The following is a 24067-nucleotide window of genomic DNA, read 5'->3' as shown; positions in this document are numbered from 1 at the left end:
TAACAACTCTCTGAAAATTCATTTACTTCATAGCTTGATCTGTGGTAACAATTAGGTACTCTCTTCAGCTAGGATGTGATCTCAAAGCAGAGGCGGGAACATCTTTCACACACCTAAAATCATGATCATCTTCCAAAGCATCAGACACAGGAGGTTGGACTAGATGGACCTTAGGCTCCAGTATTTCTGCATTTCCAGTGTTACTGTCCTGTGGCACTAAGTCTTTGAAGAAGTCACAGAAGTCCTCTCCAGTGAGAAGTTTAACATTAAGAAGGGCAAAGCCTTAATGAATACAGTGTAGGCAACAAAAGCAGTCATTTTGCCTCGTAAGCACAATTTCAAGAGGATTAGGGAAGGAACAAAGCAAAATACAACCTTTTTTTTTATTTAAAAAAAAAAAGAACTATGATTCCAAGCACAATGATGGGAGACAAACCTCTGACCTGGGGCAAGGATTGAGGAAGGAAACTGAATGAGTGACTGAGGAAGGTGACAGTTCCTTATGATCTTAAAATATTAGTACAAATATCAGCTTATTATCACTTTTGAAAAGCATAGTAATTGATCACCTTTTTACAGGAGTGCTCCCTGGTAAGGATTATTACAGGGTGTGTCCTAGACTGCAGGGCAGAACCTAACACTGACCAGTAGATTTGTCAGCATGGGGTGAGGGCTATGAGAAACCCATGAAGGCAACTGCATGGTTACCTTGCCACTGCCACACAGCTCAACAGAAGGTGAATCTCAACTGATCCCAGCCAGATAGGAGACTGCCTTGGTACAGAAGAGAATGATAAAATGCTACAACCCTCACCAAAGAAGTAGGTTTGTCACTCCAAGGATCTCTACTAGGAAGATGCTTTTCCCTGTAAACTGAAGAGGCAGCATAGTATACAGAAGGAATCGAAAGAGCTTGCCAGCCTGCATAGCATGGTGAGGGGTGCTCACATGCTACCCAGCTATACAGATGACAGCTGCTGTTCAAAACATCTCTCTCCACAGGCTCATGCAATATTTGTACAGAGCAATATTATCCTAAACGTCTTCTAATTATTCCTCTGGATTAATGAAAATGTGTTATATTATTGACGGGTCTTTTGCAATATTTATAAAACACGGATAGGATTAAGGAGGAATAAATAAATATGTAGAGGTTGCCTAACACGTAAATAATAAATATTCAGTCATCTATTTTTTCGCAAGATGGTTTAAATATACAGCTTTTTCAATAAATCTTTAATAACTCTGCAAATATTTATTTATTTGCTTTGAAGCACAAGGGAATTGCAAGAAAGCTCTGCAGACTCCAGAAAGGGCAGGCAGATGGAACGCCTGCCCCACTACACAGCTTTCAACCATTTTCTGGTAAAGAAAGAAAACAGATCCTGCGCTGCTGCAGGCCTGGGATCAAAGAGAGGGGCAGGAATTCAGTGGAGAGACATCCCACTTGTTTCACAAACAACCATGCATGCCAGTCATCATCCCTGCACAACACAACAGCTATGCCCAGTCGACCACCTCCATATATTGTAAAATCCATGGTAATTTTATAGAGAAGTTCACAGACCTCCGTCAGATTCTCAGCCCTGGTCATCCTAATAATAAGGGGACTATTGAGAGTGTATTTGCTCCAGCTTCCAAGCCTACATTGAGAAATGAAGACAAGAAGAAACAGACTGGTTGTGACCTACTCCCAGTTTTCACAGGACTTTCTAGTTTTTCCACAGCCTAATACAATGTTAAGAGAATTATCCCTCTTAAGACTATCTGTTGCATTAAACATCCTAGAACCTGTGGTAAGGAACGCCACTGTTCTCCCCAAACAGAAAAGCTGGGTTCCACTCAGGTAAGGAACCTTTTTCGTCTTTGGATGCTCAATAGCCTATGTCCTAGTGGTGTTAGTCATAACTGAGGGTGTTGAACCTCTCAGAAGACACCAAGTCATACAGGGATTTTAAAATTCAAACACCATTACATTTTCAAGAAGTTCTGCTTTTCTAGAGACACCATAATGGTTCATCTGTCATGACCCAAAATAACGCCATGGCAGGATATCAGAATGTGACCCTTCTGAAATATGTTTGCATAGTGTCAAGTGCTTAAGACAATAACTTTTTATAATCACTTGATATTATGGTAAAAAAAAAAAAAAACTTCAAAGTTAAATGCCCAAAACGCAGTTAACACATTTAGTTTTAATGGGATAGGATGGTCATTGCATGTTAAATAAATACTGATTGTTAAAAGTAAGCTGAGTTGCAGAGTTTTAATAGCCATGCAGTAAATAACTGTTTATATGTCTATTACATGGATTTGGAAGCATCAGCAAATATCCTTTTAATAATCAATTGATATTTAACATATAATATCTGCCAGATTAAATCAAAGGAGACAGATGTAACCATAGTAACTACTGCATATTGTTATAATATCATCAGATTAGGGAAACATATTTATCGAAGTGGAAAAAAGTCAGAGATAGATGCACATCTCCTTGCCTGTCTCCTTACTGCAGTACCTTGGACCGTCATCTCATTGATTTCCCAAGATAAGCAATGTTCACCCTATGGAATGCTTGGATGGGATATCACTAAGGGAAACCTAGAGTGCTGAGGGAAGCGATGCTAGCAATTCCACTGAGATTGCTCTTTCATTTTGCAGAAGGAAAGTGTGAAGCCCCAAGCCCCCTGAAGTGTAGCACCCTGGAGGGGATACTGCACTCAGCATGTCCCCCACGTGCAGTAAACCACAGCGCACACAGTTGCTGATGGAGCCACTGATTTCCTCATCCAGGCACATTGCACAACACGTATTCACATTCCAGCTCCCTAAACTGTTGAATTTGCTGGATGTAGAACCACTTTCCATGTCTTGTCAGAGAGACGCTTCCCTCTGGAACAGGTCAAAGCAAATTACGACCATTAAAGTCTCCTTTCTACCTGCCCAGTATTCTTTTCTCACTTCAAAATTCCCCAAAGGAAACCCTCTGCTGGTCGACACCCTTATATGTTTGGTGGGGCAGGACCAGTGACGAGAATGACAGCGATTTGTTTTATACACAGGGTGATCACTCAAGTCACAGTTTAGTCCTTGAAACGGCAAAAGGCAAGGTGGCTTTGAGCACCTGCATTTCTCTGCCTCATGTTGTGCCTAACATATCTTATGTTGTGCCTAACATAACGCAGCAAGAGCTGAAGATCCAGCTCAGATCCAGTTCAAAACTTTAGTCATTGAGAAGACAAGCAAGCTCCTATTCACTGATAGCTGGAATAGAACCACCCTGAGGCCACACATTTAAAGACAAGGAGAAAAAATTCTGGCATAGGCTCTAAGTTCTTAAACAAGCAGCACAAGCTTGTTACAAACACACAATGTATGCAAATGTAGCCTGTATTAAGGAAAGCTAGGAGAATCCTCAATTATATACTTTGCTGCAGGCCACCCAAAAGCAAATGGGACCGTGGCACTCAGCAAATGCTGGGCCTGGCTCCTTTACCCATATATGTAAAAGCATAGAGAACTAAACACTTCCATGCAGCTCAAATCCCAGTTTTATCACATGTATTTTTCTTTCCTTACACCGAGCTCCCTGCAAGACAGGAAGGCATCTAGAACCAAAGACACACACGTTCCTGGGCACTTAATTCCACAGAAGCCAATGAGAGTCTGTAGGCCTGAATAAACAAGGCACATCAATATCTCCGTGAATCTGGCCCCTGGTAACTAAATGGCATACTTGAAGGTACTATATTAAAATCGGTGAACCTCAAAAGGTTCAGGGAAGCATCTTTACAATTTCAGAAATTCGCAGAAACAGTTTTTAAATTCAATGCTCGTTAGTGAGCTTGCAAGACCAGGAGTTTCTCAGGGATTTACGAAAATCATTGCTTCCAGTCATACTGCAAATATCATTGCAGAAAAGCAAAAAAGACGATCCTCAAGCCCTCTCCCTAATCACATGCTCGCACCAAAAATGAGCAAAATGCCTGATGATCATGAACCAATGCAGGAGAGCACACCAATCCAGCTGCCAAGTTCACTCTGTCACAAGAAGTATCACGACCGACGTCTTTAAAAAGGAAGAGAAAACACCACATCCGCTAACGTTATTAACAGAGCACTAAAAAACAACAATGCTGGTTTGGATTCCTAGAGTACTTTTTGTCCCGAGGTCTGAAAGCACTTTACAAAAAGCTGATTAAGCCTCATCCTGACCCGTCCGCTATCGCAAAGAGGTGGAGCACAGACAGCGTCAGTCATGCGCAACCTGCAATACTCAAGAGCCCTGACTCCCTTCCTTTAACAAGGCCTTGCTGCTTCCCTATTGATTGGCAGAGTAGGATAATAGTCACCATAAAATCCTACAGTTTCAGGAACTAAGTGGACTTTCAAAGGATTGCTCTCCTCCTGCCCACCCCCAAAGCTCCCCACCCTAACACGCACCAAGCCGCCTTTGGGCTTCACTTTCCTCTAAAGCAGGAGGTCAAAGATGCAAAGAACACCACAGGTCCAGGTGGATCAGTGACCCAACAGGGTAAAGGCCATCTTGGCAACAAGCGAGTGTAAGGACTGCAGCCAGAGAGGACTAGCAAATTGTTCTGTGAGCACTGAAGTTAGTGACACCCGGTTTTCTAGGGATTTGTGCAAAAAGCCTGCAAGTGAGGCTATGATCTCTCCTGGGTAGAGTCCCTGTTTTGCAAAAGCAGAGCTGACTTCATGTAACTACAGAACATGGCGGCCGTTCTCCTCTTCTCATGAAAATTATAAGGAGTGAATACCTCTGAGATTTCAGTTTAGCTGAAATGAGCCAAAACATTGAGAAGTTGCAAGAGACCAACAGTCGGACAGTGTGCCCATATAAGCTATACTCCCCTATTAAACCAGACTAAAAAACAGGGGAAAAGAGACACTAAAGTGATGTTAGCTGAACGGTTCACTCGGAAGGAAGCACCATAACACAAAGCTCTCCTTTATCCGAACAGCCCCGTGAAAAGTCAATGGCGCTACTCAGCAAATCAGGCCTAAAACAGGCTTCCTCTGCTCAAGTTCTGTCGAGACGCTGCACCAACTCTGCGTCGGCTCCTCCTCAGCCGTCACTAGTAATAACACCAAGCCGGTACAAAGGAGGTGTTGAGAAAACGGCCTGCCCCAGCATCAGGTGCAGCGAATAACCCAGCTGCAGGCTCCGTCACTCATGCTCCATCTCTAGCTGGGAAAGGAAGGGCAGGAGATAAACTTCCCCGCTGCCAGGGGAGAAAGTCACCCTGCTGCACTCAGATATCCTGCTCATCCCTTCCCTCGGCCCTGGTCCAAATCGGGCCGGCCTCACCAGCTGCGTAGCCCTGCAACCACAAATAAGAGCACGCAGAGGAGTGGCTGAAAACCAGGCTGGCTTATTTTTATTGTTTTGTAACTTCTTATTTATGAAAATGCTCAGAGAGCCTGGATACGGATCAAGTTTCCCTGCTCAATATTTATTAGAGTCTCACCTGCCTCACCGGAAGGGGAACCGCAGGCACTTTGATTAACGGATTGAAAAAAGAAATGTATAGCTTCCCTGTCGCCTCGGTAAGCGCCTCCCTGTATCTTGTGCCGAGAGGCTATTTTATAACATCACGGTTCTCGGTGAATCTCTGCCGATTGCTTACTGCCTCCCTACAGCAGCTCACTGCTCAGAGGTGCTGGGTGGCACCGTGTTTTATCCTTTCACTGGAGGTGGAAGAGCACCGCGGTGCTATGTCAACTAGAAATAGGCCCTCTCCGTACGGCAATAAAAGCGCCGGCTTAAAATATCATCCCAATGGCAGCAGCAGCTGGGGGAATAAACTAGGTTCTTCTCAGTGCTCAGAGGGCACCCACAGGTTCAAAAGAGGGATCTCCAGCTGTGGCCAGTCTGTGGGCCCAAGACCATGGCTATACCCCCTTTAGAGACACAGCAGCTTTAGCAGAAGCTTGTAGAGCCAAGCGACTCCAGCGGCAGTGTCCCATAAAGCCAGAGCCTAAGCCTTAGCTAGCCCCTAGCCCTCTGCCTTTCTTCATCAGCCACCTCTGTCTGTGAAGGTAAATTTTGGCCCACCTTTGTGCCAGCCTGCTGCTGTTGAATCAAGCAGAACTTGCACTTCGTTCCAGTACGAGGCTGCAGCACACTTATGTTTTGCCACTGACAAGCCGCGAAGGGCTGTCAAAGCTCAGACCCACGCACCACGCAGGACATGGCAGCAGGCTCTATCTAGCCTTGTTTCGCAGCGAGAACCCTTCCTACCCCTGCAATGAGCTGTTCCCAGAGCTCAGCTTCCCCTCGGTGCTTTGAGGTACATAGCAGCTCTTAGTCAAGCAAAGATTTGGGCATTTGGCAGGCTGGATCAAGACGACTGCTCCTGCTGTAATATACAGGGACCACCACCTCAATCTACAACACCCCCCTCCCCCAAGACAACACAAACCTTCTCACCATTGGTGAAAGCAAAGGGTCAACAAGGGCCCCGAGAGATTCTTAAAGCCTGCAGCATATATTCCCTGTGCCACATACCAGTGCACGCACCACACAAGGGTGATGACTCTCACTATCCCATCAAACAGCATAGGGTAAAGGAAGCCAAAGGTGGAGGAACACAAGAGCAGAGCATGTTTCCTCTAGGAGAGGGCAGTCCCATACACACACAGACACCCCTGTCGCTCATTCAACATGCTGAATGCAGCTCATGGGTGTTAATAATGAAAAAGCCCTGTTACAGGTAGATCCTCAGCCAGTTCATCTTCCCTTGACTGGTGCAGCACCGTTCCCTGAAGATACCTTAAGCCCGTGCAGTTATTTAATCCTGCAAATTGTAATCTTTCATCTTCACATTTTGACTAATAACGTTCTGTTCTTGTGGAAAGGAATGACTGCTAGTGTGGGCTCGAGCCGGGGCACAGAGAGGGCTGACGCTGCAAGGCGCTTTCACACGCACTCTGCAATGCATTGCGGGCTTTGCCTTCAGCTCCCCTTGTCATTTCTGCTGGGAACAGCCTCACTCTTCCCTCCTGCCCTGGAAACCCTCCACATAAAACATGTGCACTCACATACACATGACTCCAGTCACAGGCTCCCCACACCCTGCTTTGCCACTGCCTCCCTTCTGCCTCACAGCCCCCGCTGCTCTCCTAGCCTGGGGCTCCCCATACCCACTCCACCAACCATTTAGCCTCTACTTGTTCCTATCTCCATATTTGTCATGACACCTCAGAGCTGTCCTGCAGTCTGTTTCCCTTTTTCCAAGCTCTGCAATTTCCTCAAGGAAGGAAAGCACATAACTGAGGCACAGGATGCAACACCAAACGCCTCTTAGGGACTGAAGTAGCATCTCCAATTCTCCTCATGCCTAGGCTTTCTAAGAACACGTTCCTGCGCTGGGCAATACTCAGCTGAAGCTTGTGGCAGGCCATGCTTGCCCCTTTGTGTGGCTACAGAATTACTGAGCACATAGAGCCCCAAAGGGCCCAGGAGGCTTCAGCTGGACTGCAGTTAATTGCTACTGCAAATTAGGTCTCAACCCATTTATCCCAGCTGCATGGTGGTGAAGCTGTACATTACGGCTGCTGCGAAGGTCTACATTTTTATCAAATGATTGGTAGTCTCCATAGGCTTTGGTGAGATAAAAAGGGCCTTCTGCTTTCCAAGCCCCATCTCCCCACTTGCATCTTCTCCCTGTTCTTTTGTATTCAGCTTCAGGCCTTCGTGAGCGTCTGAAGGAATTCATTCCCCTCTCCTGAAGGAAAACTAGAGCTGTTTTTTCCAAGTCGGATTCGCAGGAGAAATATGAAATCTAAAGGCACACAGTATAAATAAACATGCAATGGGAACACAAGAGGCAAAACTCAGAGGCCCAATGCAGACTAGAGAGACAATACAGCATAACAAATAGTAAGCTGTGCTTCGCCTGTGGCATTTTCCAGCTACATCAATAATTATATAATACAACAGTCACTGATTTCTCAGGCACAGATCAATACCGACTGTGGTGCCACCCTGCTCCATGGCGTGTTGTTGACCGAGGTGCTCTTCACAAGCCTCGCTTTGCCCATGCCAGGGATCAATGTTTGCATTTCACAGGCAGACCACAGGGAAGCAGCAAGGATATTCTCCGAGCTAAAGACATGAGTGTCTGCCCGTTGCACAATACTGCCAGCAGCCATGGGAAATGGCTTTCTTCAGCCACCTACAGAAGATGCAACATAGGTGCTGCTTTGCATAGGCTGTGTTGGTTGGCAAGAGGTTGAAAGAGGATTCATCCTACAAGGGTCTCACCTGCTGCAAACTTACTTGCAGGGAACAACTCAGCCATCAAGTTTAAGGGGGTATGGATGCACCAAACTATCAAGCCTCCTAGCACAAAAATTAGGGGACACAGGATAGAGACCATTGTATTCTTCATAATAAAAACATAGTTCTCTAAATACTGCAGCAGGGATGCTAGAAAATCCAGAACAGAACAGTTGGGTGGACGGAGCATAATGATAATCTCTATTTCAAAGAACAGAGTTCTGCAATCCCTCCCCCAAACTCCCATTTTAAGTGTACAATCACTAAACATTGTGCTGGAGGGAACAGAAAAATGAAGACGACATTGAGAACAACAACGACAGTCCTCTCTTTTGTTGTTAGCTGGCTTGAGATTCCTGTGAAGCTTGGGATTCCAAACTGCTCATACTATTATTTGAATGTTAGCCTGAGAGAGGTAGCAGAAGCTGTGTCTGACCCATGCAACCCCCCACAAATAGCAATTAACTCTAAAAGCTTCCCATGCCAAATCTAATTAAATAGAGAGACATTTGGAAACAAGAATGGATGGCTTTTCAGGAAAATGGGCCTTTTGGGTTAGAACTGACCAAAGGAAAAAAAAAACAAAACAAAACAAAACCCGAAGGCCAGAAGATGTGAATGGTGTCTTCTTGCTCTGTGCAATTAAACAGTAAAGTAATTGGCTTCCAGTGCATTTTATTTTATTAGGTTGCAAGCTGTCTCTGGTTGGGGTTTGTCTTGTATTTGTTAGACAAGCATTCTGATACCACTATGTAAAATGTCAAGTAATATAATTGGGCCCTAGTCCTATAGGCCTTCCTTCAGACACAACTCAAAGGTGTCAATTGGAATTTCAACTGATTTCCCTGCTGATATACTGTATTAAAGGTCTTCCTACAGCAAAAATTGAAAAACTCATAACATTGACACACTCATCTTGCCAATCAAAGAGTAATAAAAAAGTGACCCTGAAAGATATCAACGTAAACAACAAGAAATCCCTAAATTAATAAAAATAACCCTCACACTCATTGGCCTATGAAAGCTCGTGGTGCATTTCACTACCGCTACAATTACAGAGGTAAGTGTTTCAGTACTGCCATAGATAGACCACAGTACAAAACCGCCAAGGTAGGAGAGAATATTATCCCTAAAACTCCAATTACAGCCAAAAGCAGAGGTTTGCTCATACTTTTTGTCCCCTTTTTGGGGATGAACAAATCTATAATTAGATACCTAAGCTGAACTAAGCGCTATACATACACTTCATAAGAGATGGTTGCAACCTGAGGACCTATAATCTACAAACAGAAAGATAGAGGCACAGCAAGACAAAAATGGGAGATCTAATCCAGATGATGGGAGGAATCTATACAACAAGCTCAGATGGCAGAACAACCCATTAAAAAGAAAAAACCCATACAAACAAAAAACGCACAGAAGCAACACACAGCACACAAACTCCTACATACAACATATTGAATTTGCAATTGGCGCTCCCAGCTGAGTTGTTTGGATCATGTCAGTGGATCACAGAAGTGTGCTTCCAGCCTGTGTAAGGACTAGACAAGACATGAAGGACTTTTGACCTTAGGATTGATCTTCCCTCCATTAATAGGTGCAATGCATTTACAGAGAACACAGAACAATTTATAATGAATCTAGTAGGTATCTGTGAAACAGAGGCTTGGGCATTATCTTCCCATTACTGATGAAGGATGGAGGCCAGGAAGAAGAAAGTAGCTCGCCCAAGGAAACCTGTGGCAGAGTAAAGGAAGCGGAACCAAGCCTTTTGATTCCTTGCCTAACATCCATCCTCTCTTGAACACGTACCAGCACAGTGATGCAGTGGGTTAAAAGTGGGGAGTCACTGCAGCCCAGCTGATAGGCAATAGCACGTCAAGCCATAGCACTCTGATAGCTTTCAAATCTGTGTCTGTACACCAAGGTAGCTATGTAGCTCTTCTTCCATTTTCAACTACAGTCAATTCAACGCAGTTCAGAGTAGCTAGACTGAAACTGAACCAAAATAACCCACTTGAGCCCAAGGCAAAGACAGGAGTATTTACACAAGTTTCACTAGCGAAAACATCTAGGTAGACAAAGCCCAAATATTTGTTGGATAGAGAGACTAGCAGATTAACAAAACCAGCCTCTTTTGGCATGACCTTTAGGGTTTGCTGTTTGTCTCTCCTTGTCATCTAAACAAGTCCGTTTGGAAGACTTTTCTGCAGGAGCTCTCTCCCCACTGCATGCTGTTGACTGGTAATGCAGTCAGCATATTTTAAACCGGAGCTGCTTTCCACTGAAGAGAAAAACCCTACTTTGCCATAGCCCTGGGTCAGACACAAGTTAAATGAGCCAGAGCAGGACACAGCCACACCCTCCATCACTGGGCTATGCAAAAGCTGCATGCGCACACACCAAATCAATTACTTCGGGCTCTTCCGAATACGACAGGAGAAAACTACATCTGAGCTCTGGCCCCAGCCAATCAATCCTACAGTAGCCTGATTTTTCTAGGAACAACGCTGCAGGCAAGGCTTGTGTGACCTACAAAGAGAAAGGTCTTCGTTCAGTGAGCTCTCTAGCCCTGCTTATCTGCTTCCTCTTGGTCTTGCTACTGTCCCTACCCCCAGGGTTGTTTTCTCACTCTCGCTACAATAGCTCTCTTTGCCCAGTCAGGACATCAAATACCCTGAGACTTTTGCCACCAAAATTCTGTGAGAAGTCAGTAAAGCTTAAATGCCAAACATCAAATTTCTTTGCTACAAATGGCTCATGGCCAACCTACAGAACAAAACTCATCTTCCTCATCTGTGTAGTAGCCACTCCTAGGGCTTATCTGCTTCCAGAGATTACAGACTCAAAGGGAAACAAGCAGAACAAGCTACAGTATTTGAGGCTGACTCACATGGAATGGAAATCAAGTTACTATAAAAATAACCAGGGACCCAGATGTTCCCTTCCAGAGCTCATGAGGCCTAGCAAAGTCGCAAGTCTCCCAAGCATCCCACCTCTGGGAGAAGATATAGGATGAAGCAGGAAAGAGGTGGAAAAACTCCTTGGGAAAATCATGTCTTTGTGGAACACGCCCTGTAGAAACATACAATATTATGATTATTAGCTCCAATTATGCCTTTAACAAATGCCAAAAGGGTCAGTATGTGAGGTTTCCCTTCCCACTAATGGAAGGAGACACTCCCAGCCTTGCAAACTGTACTTTCTGTTAGTTTACTAGAATTGTAATTATGGGCTTATCACCACAAAATACAGATTACCAAGAAGCAATTAGCACTACTTGTCATAACCATGCTAAGTCTGTCATTATTGCTTTATCGCTAGATCGATCCACACTCAGCACAGGCATGCGGCAGGCAAGCAAGGCTACCAGCTGTGAGCTTCCCCCGAAGTTATGATGCTATAGATGAAGGTTGTTTTTTTTAAAACATTCGAGAAAGTTCAGACCAGAACTGAAGGCAGAGAACCAAAAGTTAGTGGTTGCACCCCCTTGTCATCTCTCTCCTTTGCCATGGGTTGTTCTTTCCCCTCAACAGGCTCTGCAGGCTCATTCTCACTGCATGCAGAAAGTCCTGTGCGTTTCACAAACTGATGACTCATTTGCAGAAACGACTTAGATGTATCAGAGCTCAAATCTCATCGACAGTTGATGGGCTCTGCCCTCCTAAGTGACCAAAGCCCAAATTTCTAGAGACTAAAGCGAACATCTAAATGACATCTAAATGCCTTAATAGCAGCTTACAAAACAAGTACACAAAAGCCAGGTTTAAAGCAATGTAAATAAATATCCACAGCAGTAGTTAAACGGATATTGAAAAATTGAATCTCTCTTATTATATTTGTATCTATATAAACATAAATCATTTAGGAAGATGCAGTCTTCAGTCCTTGCACTCACTGGAATGCCTTCTGTCCTGAAAAAACAGTGTCTTTTCCAAAGACAATCTAAGTATTAGTCAATATGATTCAATCTGCATAACAAGATCTTCCCTGTAGAAGAAGTGAGAGTTTAAAAGCCTGGGACCGTAGCACAAGAAACAAAAGATGACATGCTTGGTGATTCCCATAGGTATGTCAGACTGCAGCAAATTATATCCTTTAATCGCTGTGCAACCGTAGACATACTGTTTGCATTAGCATGTCCTCCTCCTCGTGAGTCAGGGTTCCAGTGCCTCAGATGCCTACCTAAAACAGTAAGAAGAACTTGCTGCATTTGCCAGACTGGGGGTAGAGATTAAACAATACAGCACCACACTGGATATTTCTAGGGCTTTTATAGCTGGAGAACAAAGAGTAGAACTTAGCTTCATGCTTATTAGGATATAAAAAGGTTCTCATTAAGAAGTCAAGCACCACACAGTAATATCTGATTTGCAACACGTTTATCTTCTCCGTACCACAACAGATACGCAAGAGGATGTCACTTGCTAGAAAATGATGCCTCGTTACTAACGTGTTCCATGCTGTCAAATAAAAAAAACACAAAAAAAAAAAAAAGCGCTCTAAAGGTCAGAGGAACATAAAGCCAACCTCAAAGCTTAAGAAGTTTGGCCATGCCTGGACATAATAGAAACAAACTTATACGGTAACAGACAGTTTTCTAGAGCATGGTTTGCCATAGGCATTTAGAGAAGATTCCTGAGCACAAAATGGCAGAGCAATGTTGTTCCACATGGCTGTCAGATAGCTGATTATACTTCTCCTCCTCAGCTACTTAAATGCTAAGCCCAAACCACACGACTAGCCAATCAGTGAAACTGTCAACAGAATGAATATTTAGAAGATAGCAGATGTGAGAAATACAGACATGCTGAGAGGAGGTTAAACTGAAACCTCCTCCTCGCCTGTGAATTCTGAAAAAAATGTTTGAGTCCATAGCCATGGAAGCAACATGCCAGATGCTCTGCTGAAGTTGCAATGCAGTTTTCTGTACATGCACTTTGGTGGCTCTTACATTACAGGTGGCATTTCTACAGCTGACAGGGGTATCTGAACAACGACGGGACTTTTTTAGCTGTGAGTCTATTGTTAAGCACTGAAAATGCATCTGTTAGCCTTCAATAAAACATGGGTTTTCTTGTGAAAGGAAAAGGAAAAGACGAAAAGAAAAAATGAAAATACATGCTCTCATTAGCCTCTGACATTGTTCACGATGTGGATAAAAATTGGCTCTGCTACTTCTAATAAACAGAAGAGAACCTATGCAGATTTAAGTACTTAAACAAGGGTAGTGTTTGCATTAAGGAAAGGCAAAGCTACGTTATAAGGAATATAAAGGAGATTCTTCACTGAATTTGCTGGGTACGTGCAAATCCCGTTGCTCTTCTCCATTAATGCTGTCCAAGCTGTCACTGCCAATGGTCTTCCTAATTCTTGGTCAGAATTAACCAGTAACCAAACTGAGAGCTGACCGTAGCTCTATCTAGAAAGATGCAGTAAAAACCAAAATGGGGCAATTTACAGAAAAGGTTCCTTTCTTCATCATGCAAGAGTGGGATGGATAAGAATAGAATTCATTTATCAACAGTACATTAAAATTCCAGAGCTCCAAAGGTTTATTTCATTTCAAATCAGGACCTGGCTGCTCATTTTACGTGACTCCATGCTCTCTAATGCTCTCTGCATTAGAAAGGGATCTCAGCTCAGCTTTCATCCTCTCCTTCTTTCCCTCTGACTGTTGTTCTCACATTCTCAGTTCAGCTACAATATACAGCAATGAGAGCTCATATTCACATTTTGCCTATATGACTAAGTGAGCAACAAAGGCAGTAGGGTCAGGGGAGATGATGCACAGAAAAGAAGAACATCACTTCTCAGTAAGACTTCCAAAATGATATCTAACAGCAGTTCTATCAGATGGGCTTTCCTATCCTATTTAATAATATTGGGAACAGCAAAAAGTAGGTTTCTTCCACAGCTGTAGGAAGACGTTTTCCTCTCAGAAATACAAGGGGATTAAAAAAAAAAAAAAAACGAACATGAACATACACATTCTCAGCTTCACACAGAGAGGAGCTACATACCAACACATAAGAGCCAGACATGTAGAATCCAGCCTCAGACTTGCTGACTGGCACAGGAAGCTTGTGATGGGTTTCTGTAGGGAAATTACTTCTCCTTTCTGTGCTCCCCTTTCTTTGTAGGGAAGATTCAAGACTCCAGGACTGGGGGGAAGGGAGGGGAGAGAAAAAAGAAGTGCAACCCTCTCCCCACTATACCAATTAAGTAAAAATGTCTTCTAAAAATATACTTTTACTAGTCTTCTGCACTAGTCACACAGGGGATTCAGGACAAAAAACCATAAAGGATGAAACTCCCACTGTGTTTCAGACTGTTAAAATAGATAGTTAAGGCACTTAACTTTTGCTTGGCACAGTGTCCAGGAATGGACAGAGAACCTTTGCCCCCTTCTTAGGAAAATAACCATACTGAACTTTTACTGTAGATCACAGAAGAATTAATGTTTGCTTTTTCAGCCAGAATTAAAGTGGCTTTAATTCGATTTAGCTTAATTCCTTTTCAAGAAAAATAGAACTAAATCAAATGAAGGCCACTTAATTCTGAAAGAATGTGTGCATGCACATCAGTTTAATACAGTTTTCATAATCCACTTGAAACCCACATTGTTACTTAATTCAGATCAACTTTCCCGTGTTCCTGCCTAGACAATCCCTTGGAGATAACATTATCTGTCCTCAAGGAACAGTTGCATTTCATTATTGACACCTAACTCTAGAGAGAGCTACTCTGAAAGGGACAATGTAGTTGTACGCAATTTATATGTCTGTCACAGGGAGAACAAAGCTCTGTATACAGCTACAATAGCAATTAATATACTAGGGGTTGTTGTTCCATTAGTCACTAATTACACACTAAACTGGTAATACAGAAGCCTTGTTCTTGACAAAGAAACCATGGCTCCAAAATTACTGAATTGATAAGTCAGAGCCAGCATTTTGTTTTTCAAGGGATACCCCTGCACCTTTGCCATCAGTTAGTTGAAAATACTACAGAGGATAAAGATCCAGGGACAGCTGCTGTGGCTTGCAGACCCCTGTTTAAGAACTTCTGAATTATGGCATTTGCTTGAGATTAGTCAAGGTGAGTTCAGAGACTGAACAGAATTGCTTCCAGTCTTTGTCACAACACATAAGAAGAATAGTTTGTCACTGAAGATTTCTGCTTCCTCTTACAAAATAAGGGAGTACAGTGGCAGCCTCGCTCCCATCTTATCTCATCAGGCTATTGCAAACAGAATAAAATGCCAGCTGTGGTGGAGGGTGGTTTTGAAGGACCCATGTTTATCCAATACATCTTGCAGAAACTAAAGAGATGCAAAAGGTGGGGAGAAAGGGAATGTGGGGATAGACCTTGATAAAGCTTTCAAAAGGATGTTGCAAGAATCTCCAAGACATTTGCAAGCCACTGATGTGGCCCTGGTCAGCCTCTCTTACTTGATTCCCCCCTCCCCCCATCCTTTTCCTCAACTCCTCACTGTGTGTCTCACCATAGAACCCCTTCAGTGTCTGTGCTCTCCTCTAACCCAGCTGATCCACAACTCTAAAATTGTGGAAATCTGTAACCATTTTAGGAGAGAGACAGAGGATCAAGCACTTGGTCCAGCCATGCTGTTTGACGAGAGAAGAGCAAAACAAGAGAAGCTACCATGTTTCTTGATACTTCACTGGCCATAACAAGTTTGACCACAAGTATAATTGTCTCACCTTTTTTTCCCCGAAGCAAGGTCTCTGGGCCTGAGGAACTTTTAAAAAAAAAAAAAAAAAAGGTAAATTTACGAAAGCCGCAATTTCCTATCAGTTTCTCTGATTAGCATTTAGCAGAAACTTTTCCCCTTTCACTAATGGCAGAGCTCTCCAGGGATCTCCGAGTAGAGCAAGCTCCCTCTTGGTATGAGGAGAGGGATAGAGACAGTGTTACAGAGACAGCATTACATGTTTTTTAATGAAAGCTTACACCTCCAGAAGTTGCTCACTGGAACAAGTCAATGAAGCATTCTGATCTCATTATTTAGAATCCTAACTTTAATATTAAAGCTTAATCAACTCATCTTTAGTCCAACTGCGTTGATCTTGTCTCAAGAATTTCAGAACAAAATGCCTTGTCCTTTCCTCCCCTCCTCCCCCTTTCTATTGCTGTTGTTACATACAGAGAGGAAAAAATATTCTTTACACTTTAATCAACACTCTTGTAGTTAAAATTATGTACACCCTATGTATTTGTTATACATTAAAATCAGGAAAAGCATATCCAGTTGACTTCAAATTCAATACAAAAATGCTAAGTCATCCCCAGAACTGACCTATCCAGTATGAAATTGGTTCTTTGTTGTGTATGATGAGTAGCAAGGAACAAAGATCAGCCTCATAATGGAAATTCAATTGCATCCTTAACTATTCACAAAGTACCACTCTGCTCCACAAGTTATAACTGAGATAATTGACAAGATAGATTGAATGATCCAGTAGGTTTAACTTCTGCAAGTTTTTATGGTAAAGACTTTGTCTCAGCTTAAATCAGTAGAGTGCCAGGCTCAACCACTGAGCTAGAGAAATGTTGAAAAAAAAAAAAAAACAAAGCACATATCAGCTGAACTTCCTTTATAAAAGGAAGATAACTTTATATCAGACAATAATAATAAGGCAGAGAAGATTAGGACCCCTCGTACAGACTTTTTTTTTTTTTTTTTTTAAACTGGAACAAGTGGGAAAAAATAGGGCTGGAACTTCCTTTGTCTTCATTTTTTATTACGCAGACAGGTAAGCTAAAGCATAAACTTATTAATGGACTGACTTAAAGAAAGTCTGTGGCAAAGGCAGGAATTAAGCTCAGCTCCCCCGAGGATCAGTCCAGTATCTTAACAAACCCGTATCTTTCCGTTCTAAAATACTGTGGCTTTCCTTTGTAATTAAACAGCATGGATTTGAGGGGGCTGATTTTAACCATCATTGTACTGAAAGAGCTTGCACTGGTCAAGTGGGGAAGAATTACCTTGCCAACCTAAGAAGGCTTTTCCTTTACTTAATTCTAGGCTTCTAAGCTTTCAGAAATAGAAAATACTGCATAAGCAACAGCACTGAACAATTCTGAAGGTATATTGAAAGAGCTTTTTATACCCTCCCATTTTAATAGCTGATGCTTTTATTGCAGATAGTATATGGTTATAGAATAATGTCTATGGGTTTAATGTCTGGTATGATAATATCCAAGGTGAAGATATTGAAAATTCAATTAAAACATAGTTTAGAATATTGGCTTATTTTATTTTCCAGCCTCCTTTGCCCCCATCTGCCTCCTCTGCATCCAAGAGCTTCTCCTGATACCTGATGCTAGAAGTCACATACTGAAGGTTTTCCCCTATAACTTGTTAATCTGAAGTTCACTGTAGGTCTCTAGCACCTTCCACCTGAGTATCTAAAACTTTTTCTTAAACATCCATGAAACCCCTGTATTCAATTGACAGAAGAGGACACTGAAGTGCTGAGAGAGTAGTCGTCCCTACTGGGGACAAAACTAGACTGGGACCCCAAAGTCTTGTCTCTGCACTATATCCTGGGTCATTCACACTCACTAGGGTGTGGGTTTTTTTGTTGGTTTTTTTTTAAAAACTGTGGTTGCCTCTTTGAGCAGGGTGAGAGAAGGAACAAATTATGTCACTTTACCAAATCAATTCCCCTTTCTGCAGCTCTCATTTGCTTTTAACCAACACAGCTTTTGCCATCATTTACATTCCTCTTGCCAGTGTGACCAATGAAGTTTCATCACCATCACTGTGCTGCCTTATGTGGTATGGAGAAGAAAATGGAAGTCTGACTGGAACGCCATCAGAGAGACAGCAATAATTTCAAGAGGTAAGCAATGAGCCAAAGTCCCTCAGAAGAGGTCCAATGGTTGCCCTGAGTTTTTCCCGATCCTTCTTAAAATATGTAGGAGTCACTTTGGCTGTTGGCTAACCTGAAGAGAAGCGCTAAACAGCATTGCACATTACAAGTCTTCCTCAAGACAAGCACTGCTAGGATAGAAAAGAGATCCTTGTTCCATTTTCTCTCTCTGACAATGCTTTGCAACAGCTGGTCCCAGAAAGCAAATACGAGTTTGCTCATACTAGATATGAGAGAGCATATACCTGATGTGTGAGAGTGTGGCTTGTCCAAATCTTACCTTTACTACTGTAATGGCAAGTGCTACTCTTGTCATGTAAAACATTATTGCTAACCTATTTGCTTCTGAAACACCAACTTCCCTAATTTTGTTCTTAAAAAAAAAAAAAAGTGCATCTCATACATTATAATGTAGTAGATACACATGGTGCCCCTTCATTTCAGTGGTACCCTACAGTTTTCAGCTACAAGAGGAAGTAGCACACCAGATTTCCAGCCATTTCACGATCAAACCTAGCCCCATGTAGTTTACACAGACTTGATGATTTATGTTAAACACCAGTCCAAAGTAAGTTAACGAGTGGGCTCTGTGAGGCACCAGAATAATTACTGACATATTCATAACTTTCATTAGCCCCACACAACCACCCAAAAAATTGATCTAATCCCTGTTTTTGCAAAGGGGGATTCAAAGCAGAGCAAGTTTCATAACTGAGCAATGAAAGGGACTGAACAAAAAATGCACTGGTCCCTGGCTCAGTAAAAAGTCCCATCTCTCAGTATTGCCTGCAGAGAGATCATTAGCCACTGCATTTGGGTCCAGATGGGCTACCGTGCATTCAAGTGATCACCAGCCTAGCAACAGATGCACTATTTCTACCCATGTGGCTCTCATGAGCCCCTCTGCACGCTACCACCAGGGCTCATGCTTTTATGGTAACTGCCTTCATACTGTTTGCTAGTGAAGAAAGGCAAGTGAGCATCTCTGAACCTGGCTCTTCTTAGCTCATCTTCAGTCACAGATGCAGCTACCTCAAGGGCTAGTATCTGACTTGAATGGAAACAGACCCAAGGTGTGTGTGCGCAACACCTGCGGGACAGCTGAGGGAAAGACGCATGCCTCTTCCTTTGGGAGGTGAATGAAAGGACCTGGAGCCTCTTTCTCCAGTGATGCCATCTTCCTACTGCCCACCCTTTTGAAGTCTGCCTGCCTGTAAATGTGCTAGGAGGCCAGCTGTCAGGAAACACAGAAAACACAGCATGTTAATGCTGGATAACAAACAGAAGAAAAAAAAAAAAATCCACCCTGCATTGTTTCCTTTTGGGTCTTTTAAGGGCGTTTCCTTGTTCTCCAGCTCCTGAGATATGCTCTCTCTAGAGGGGATAGCTATGTGCACCCTGCTTCCCACACTTTGCTGCTCATTTAAATATCCAGGCGTTGCTGTTAGGTGAGTGCCATTTGAATTGACAAACTGGGATTTCTGCTGTGCACTTCACACTTAACGCAGCCCTGCCTAGGCTTTGAAGGCAACCGCTTGTTGCCTTAGGGTCTGCAACTAACAAAGCTGAGCAGAACAAGCCCAGGGCTCCCGTCGGATTGCTCATCAAAGACAATATTAAACAGCACTGTTTTCATAACTACTATTCTGGGGCACTCGGATGGCAAGACAAAGGAGATGAAGTTAATTTCTGTTATCATAGCCTAGTGCAGCTGCGAGGGCCCTGGGAGAAGCCATCTTCTCTTCATGGCTTTTGCAGCCAGTGGCTTTGCAGGAGCTCCCATTAAACAAACACGACTTCAAAAGCTCATCAAATGTGCTCCTATTCCCTACCACAGCACTGTCAAAGGCACCCATTTTCCTACCCAGCTAGCTTCCAGATGTCTCCTTATGCACACCAGGGAGTGCCCGTCTCTTCAGCCCCTTCCCTATCCCTCACAGTTCTGCTTCACCTTTTCAGTCACCCACGCTGCCCATTTCAGCACCAGAGAAGGTCTAAGTCTGGGAAGTAACCTTGGTGACCTCCACAGCTGTGCAAAATAAGCCATGCAAGGAGAGCCAGGCAAAGGAGAGGTGCTCCCAGTGCTGCTCTGCCACAGACCCAGCCAGTCATCTTAGGAAAATCTCTTAGCCTTCAGTCCCTACATAATCAGCTGGGATTAGCAAATATTTTTTTTTGTATCCTTAGATATGAACACTGATGGACCTTACTGAGCAGCGCTGCAGGAAGAAGCAGGAGCTATTTCCTGCCAAGAAGCTATGTGCATTGGGATGCACATCATTGCTTGGAATGTTTGAAATAATTTTAAGATGCCCCTCTTGTAATTATTGTAGTCACAGCCAGCAGATTGCTTTGAGAACTGATGCCTATCTGCAGCAATGCTACCCCAGGACTGCCAGGACAGTCCAGGCCGTTTTTTTCTTGTTACCATTCATCCATAATGGAGCACAGAGATCATTTTCAGAAAAGCAGGGGTGTGTTAGAGCAGGCTTGCAGCCTCAGTTTGGCTACAGTGAGAAGGAGGATTAAAAGACTGGATGACCATTAAAAATATCAAAATGAGATGACTCACAGGGAGGCGAGCACTCCAGAGAGCAGGAGCTGTCTTTGTTTAAAGCCTCCCCCTTCACATCTCAGGTTGCTTCTCTGAGGTCAGCCAGATAAAGGCAGAAACCGTTTTCCAAGTGGAAGTTAGGGAGCAGAAATAGGATGCTGCTTGAGATGACAGGGATACTCCAGGATCATTTTGTCAGCATCAATGCATAGCCTGTATTTTCATCCTCTCAAACTGGGACTTCACCTCTGGTCAACATCGCAGAAGATATTCCCAGCAACCTGACTATTCCTGCAGGGAAATTACTCTATGCTGATAAATTTCACCTGCCTTTCACAAACTAGTTTCATTCAGGCCTGCTTTTCCCTCTACCCAATACTCCCCGACTAACTGAGAAGGCACTAAAATACAGAATGAAGTTGTTTTGCTGGAAAACTTTCAACTAAATCCAGTTCTGATGCCCATGAAACCAACAATGATGCAACCTCAAGCCTAAAGAGGAGGTATATTGTAGATGGCCTGTTAAACAGACACCTTTTCAGTACCTTCTTTACATTAGGATTTTGCTAGTCCAAGGTCAGTACAGATCTCAAACCATTTCAGAAAAACAAGTGTCCATTCTAACCACTGAAGGCTTAAAAAAAAAAAAAGAAAAGAAAGAAAAAGAAGCTGTTCTCAATCCAGAACAGAAGTAGCCAGTCTTCATGGTTTTAAAGCAAACCTTCTGGCTGTAAATTGCTGCATTATTTAAGTTTATTGAACCTCTAACACCAGGAAATGTGCAATTCATGAAATTTTCAGTGAAAATGTACAAAGATGACTTTCAGATACATTTTTAAAATGTAAAATTATCAAAGTTTTATGCATTGTCAACTTTGGCCATATATGGTAGAATTAATTGAAAGTGCAGTTCTAGTTTTAAAGGGTCTCTGTGAAAGCGGCAATGTGTGTTTTATTGTCTCTTCATCATTTGCAACTCAAAGGTGCTCAAGTTTACACTCGAAAGAAAAAGTGTTTCTTCTGCCAGCCTGCGCTGCAAGACACTATAGGATCCAGGTAGATGCTTTGCTTTTTGCGTGCTATCACCAGTTCTATTGCTTCTGCAAGCTAAACGATGTGCCCAGCTATCTTTATGCAATCCAAAGCCCTGGATCTGAACCCAGTGAAGAGTTTGCTCTCATCATGGGGAGGATGGCAGATCCTCTGTTAGGAATACCCTTGACAAAAGGAAGAGGCCCATTAGGAATGAGTTGCATTTCAAAGCAGCAGCAGAAAGGAGCTCACTCAGGAGTGCAGGACTGTCTTTGGTCAAGACACCTGTGCATTACAACCCATTCCCCCCCCACCTCTTGCAGAAATGCACCACTTTGGAAATGTCTTTGCCTCCAGCTGGAGTAGGTGTTAGACAGGATTAAAAAAAAAAAAAAAAAGGCAAGCAAGCAACAGATCTTTAAATCTCCTAGATAGAAGCAGTGCAAATCCAGGTCCAAGCTTCCGCTCTTTGAAATTGGATTAGAGACTTCATACCCATTCTACCTAAAGCAAGCAAATAGCCCTGGCAACCATCTTTTCTCCTTATTTTGCAATTTGAAAAAAAAAATAAAGTCATTTGAGAGGCATCTGGTAAACCTCCATTCCACAACAACAAATAAAGCCACAGACCAAAACCTCAGCTTAGGTGCTGAGCTCATGGTTTGCAGCAGACCTTAGGTCATACCTTCTGGGTATGACCCGAGCGCAGGAGGTAGACATCATGAAAGCCACTGGGCTTCTCTGTTCTGCCAAAACAACCCCTTTGGCCTCTCATTTTGGTCATAAAGTCAATGCAGCAGCAGTGAGCAGAAACTAGCATATTTGGTTGACGTTTAATGAGCCAGCTGAATCCCACCCCAGACCCCCCTAAAGAGCTTGAGAACCACCATGATGACAGGGCTATTCCTCCCTCACCCTTTCTCCCCCTTGCACTGTCCCCATGGCATCGCCTGCTGCAGTACCTGCAAGGATTCTGCCTTTCTGCCACCCTCAACCACATAGCACTTCCAGCCTGTCCACTGCGGGGGCTCTCAACAGCCTGGCCCTCAGTGCACCAAGCCAAAGCGGAGAGACATGGCGCTCGTGTGCCTTTTGGCAGCGTGAGCTTCTTCTGTGCCTGTGCGGCAGGCGCAGATCTTCCTGTTCAGCTCTTATGTAGCAACTAGTGCGAGTCCCACACTGAACAGTGGATGTCACAGAGCTCACACAGTCAGGCTGGGTTATGTATGGCAGCTAAAAATATGACTTTGAGTTCTCTGTCTTTTGGGGAAGGGAGACAGAGAGAAAAGATATCTCCAAATCAGAGGGATTAATTTGCTTCCTGAACTGCAGGATAACCACATTCCAGTTCCTGCTCTACTTTGGAGTGGGAACATAGACCTGGATGGCTCACCTTGCACTGGAATGAAATCAATCTCCACTTTTTCCAACAGAAAGAACATCCTACCTGTGAAAAATCCTTACCAGCACCAGTTTTTAATAAATATATACTGAAACAGAAACTTCTTCAGAGAATGTGAATCTGCATGATCATTTCCACAGCACCTTCTCTGACTACTAAAAAAAGTGACTACTAAATAAACAACTTCAAATCACTTTCATTTCTTTGACCCTGTGAATAACAGTAAAACAAACACCACTTTATTTTGTTTGTGAAGATTTTCCCTTTCTGTTTACCTTGCCTTTAAACAGTGCTGCCTTTAGCTTTCTAGACCAGGAATTTTAGAGAAGGGATGTTTAGGTTGTTTTAGATTTTGGGTTTGAAGGTCCCCAGCCCCCCAAAACTCTGCACATAGCAATACAACCACGAATCTACCACCAATCTTGCTCTTTCTTATAGTGTCCTGGTCTCTCCTTTCCCTGCAAAGTTAAAGTTCACACCATCTCGTCTGTAGAGCAACCCCACAGCTCCGCGCTGCACAACCCCTTGCAGGAATTCATTTCGAGGCCGCCTGCTGCTCTGACACTGCATTGCCATTTAAAGAGGGAGGCAACATAACACGCTGCCTCAACAGCTCAAGTGGAGCGACAAACGTGCTGGGGCGGGGGGGTTGAATGAGATTAGCGAAATCCCACAGAACAATGATTAAAAGGTGCTGTAACGAATCCATTTGCCTCATGCAACAAACACAATTACTAGACAAATTATCCCTCTCCCACCCCACTCCTCTCTCCTCAGCGAATCAGGAGAGGAGGACCCTCATCCTGGGTGCTCCAAACATCTATTCTAGCACTTTCAAAGCAGAAGAGATCTCTAACTGATGGTAGCAGTAGCAACTC

At 43.3% G+C, this 24067-nt stretch overlaps 1 protein-coding gene across 2 annotated transcripts in view; it reads right to left on the bottom strand.

Moving 5' to 3' along the window:
• The window catches only part of LSAMP (limbic system associated membrane protein), a 1028525-nt gene that overhangs the window by 991694 nt on the left and 12764 nt on the right, over positions 1 to 24067 (bottom strand). The gene's annotated exons all lie outside the window — the stretch shown is intronic.

The sequence above is a fragment of the Struthio camelus genome, chromosome 1 (genome assembly GCF_040807025.1).
Source record: "Struthio camelus isolate bStrCam1 chromosome 1, bStrCam1.hap1, whole genome shotgun sequence".
In the NCBI taxonomy this organism is placed as follows: domain Eukaryota; kingdom Metazoa; phylum Chordata; class Aves; order Struthioniformes; family Struthionidae; genus Struthio; species Struthio camelus.
This window is presented reverse-complemented; position numbering and strand designations above follow the sequence as displayed.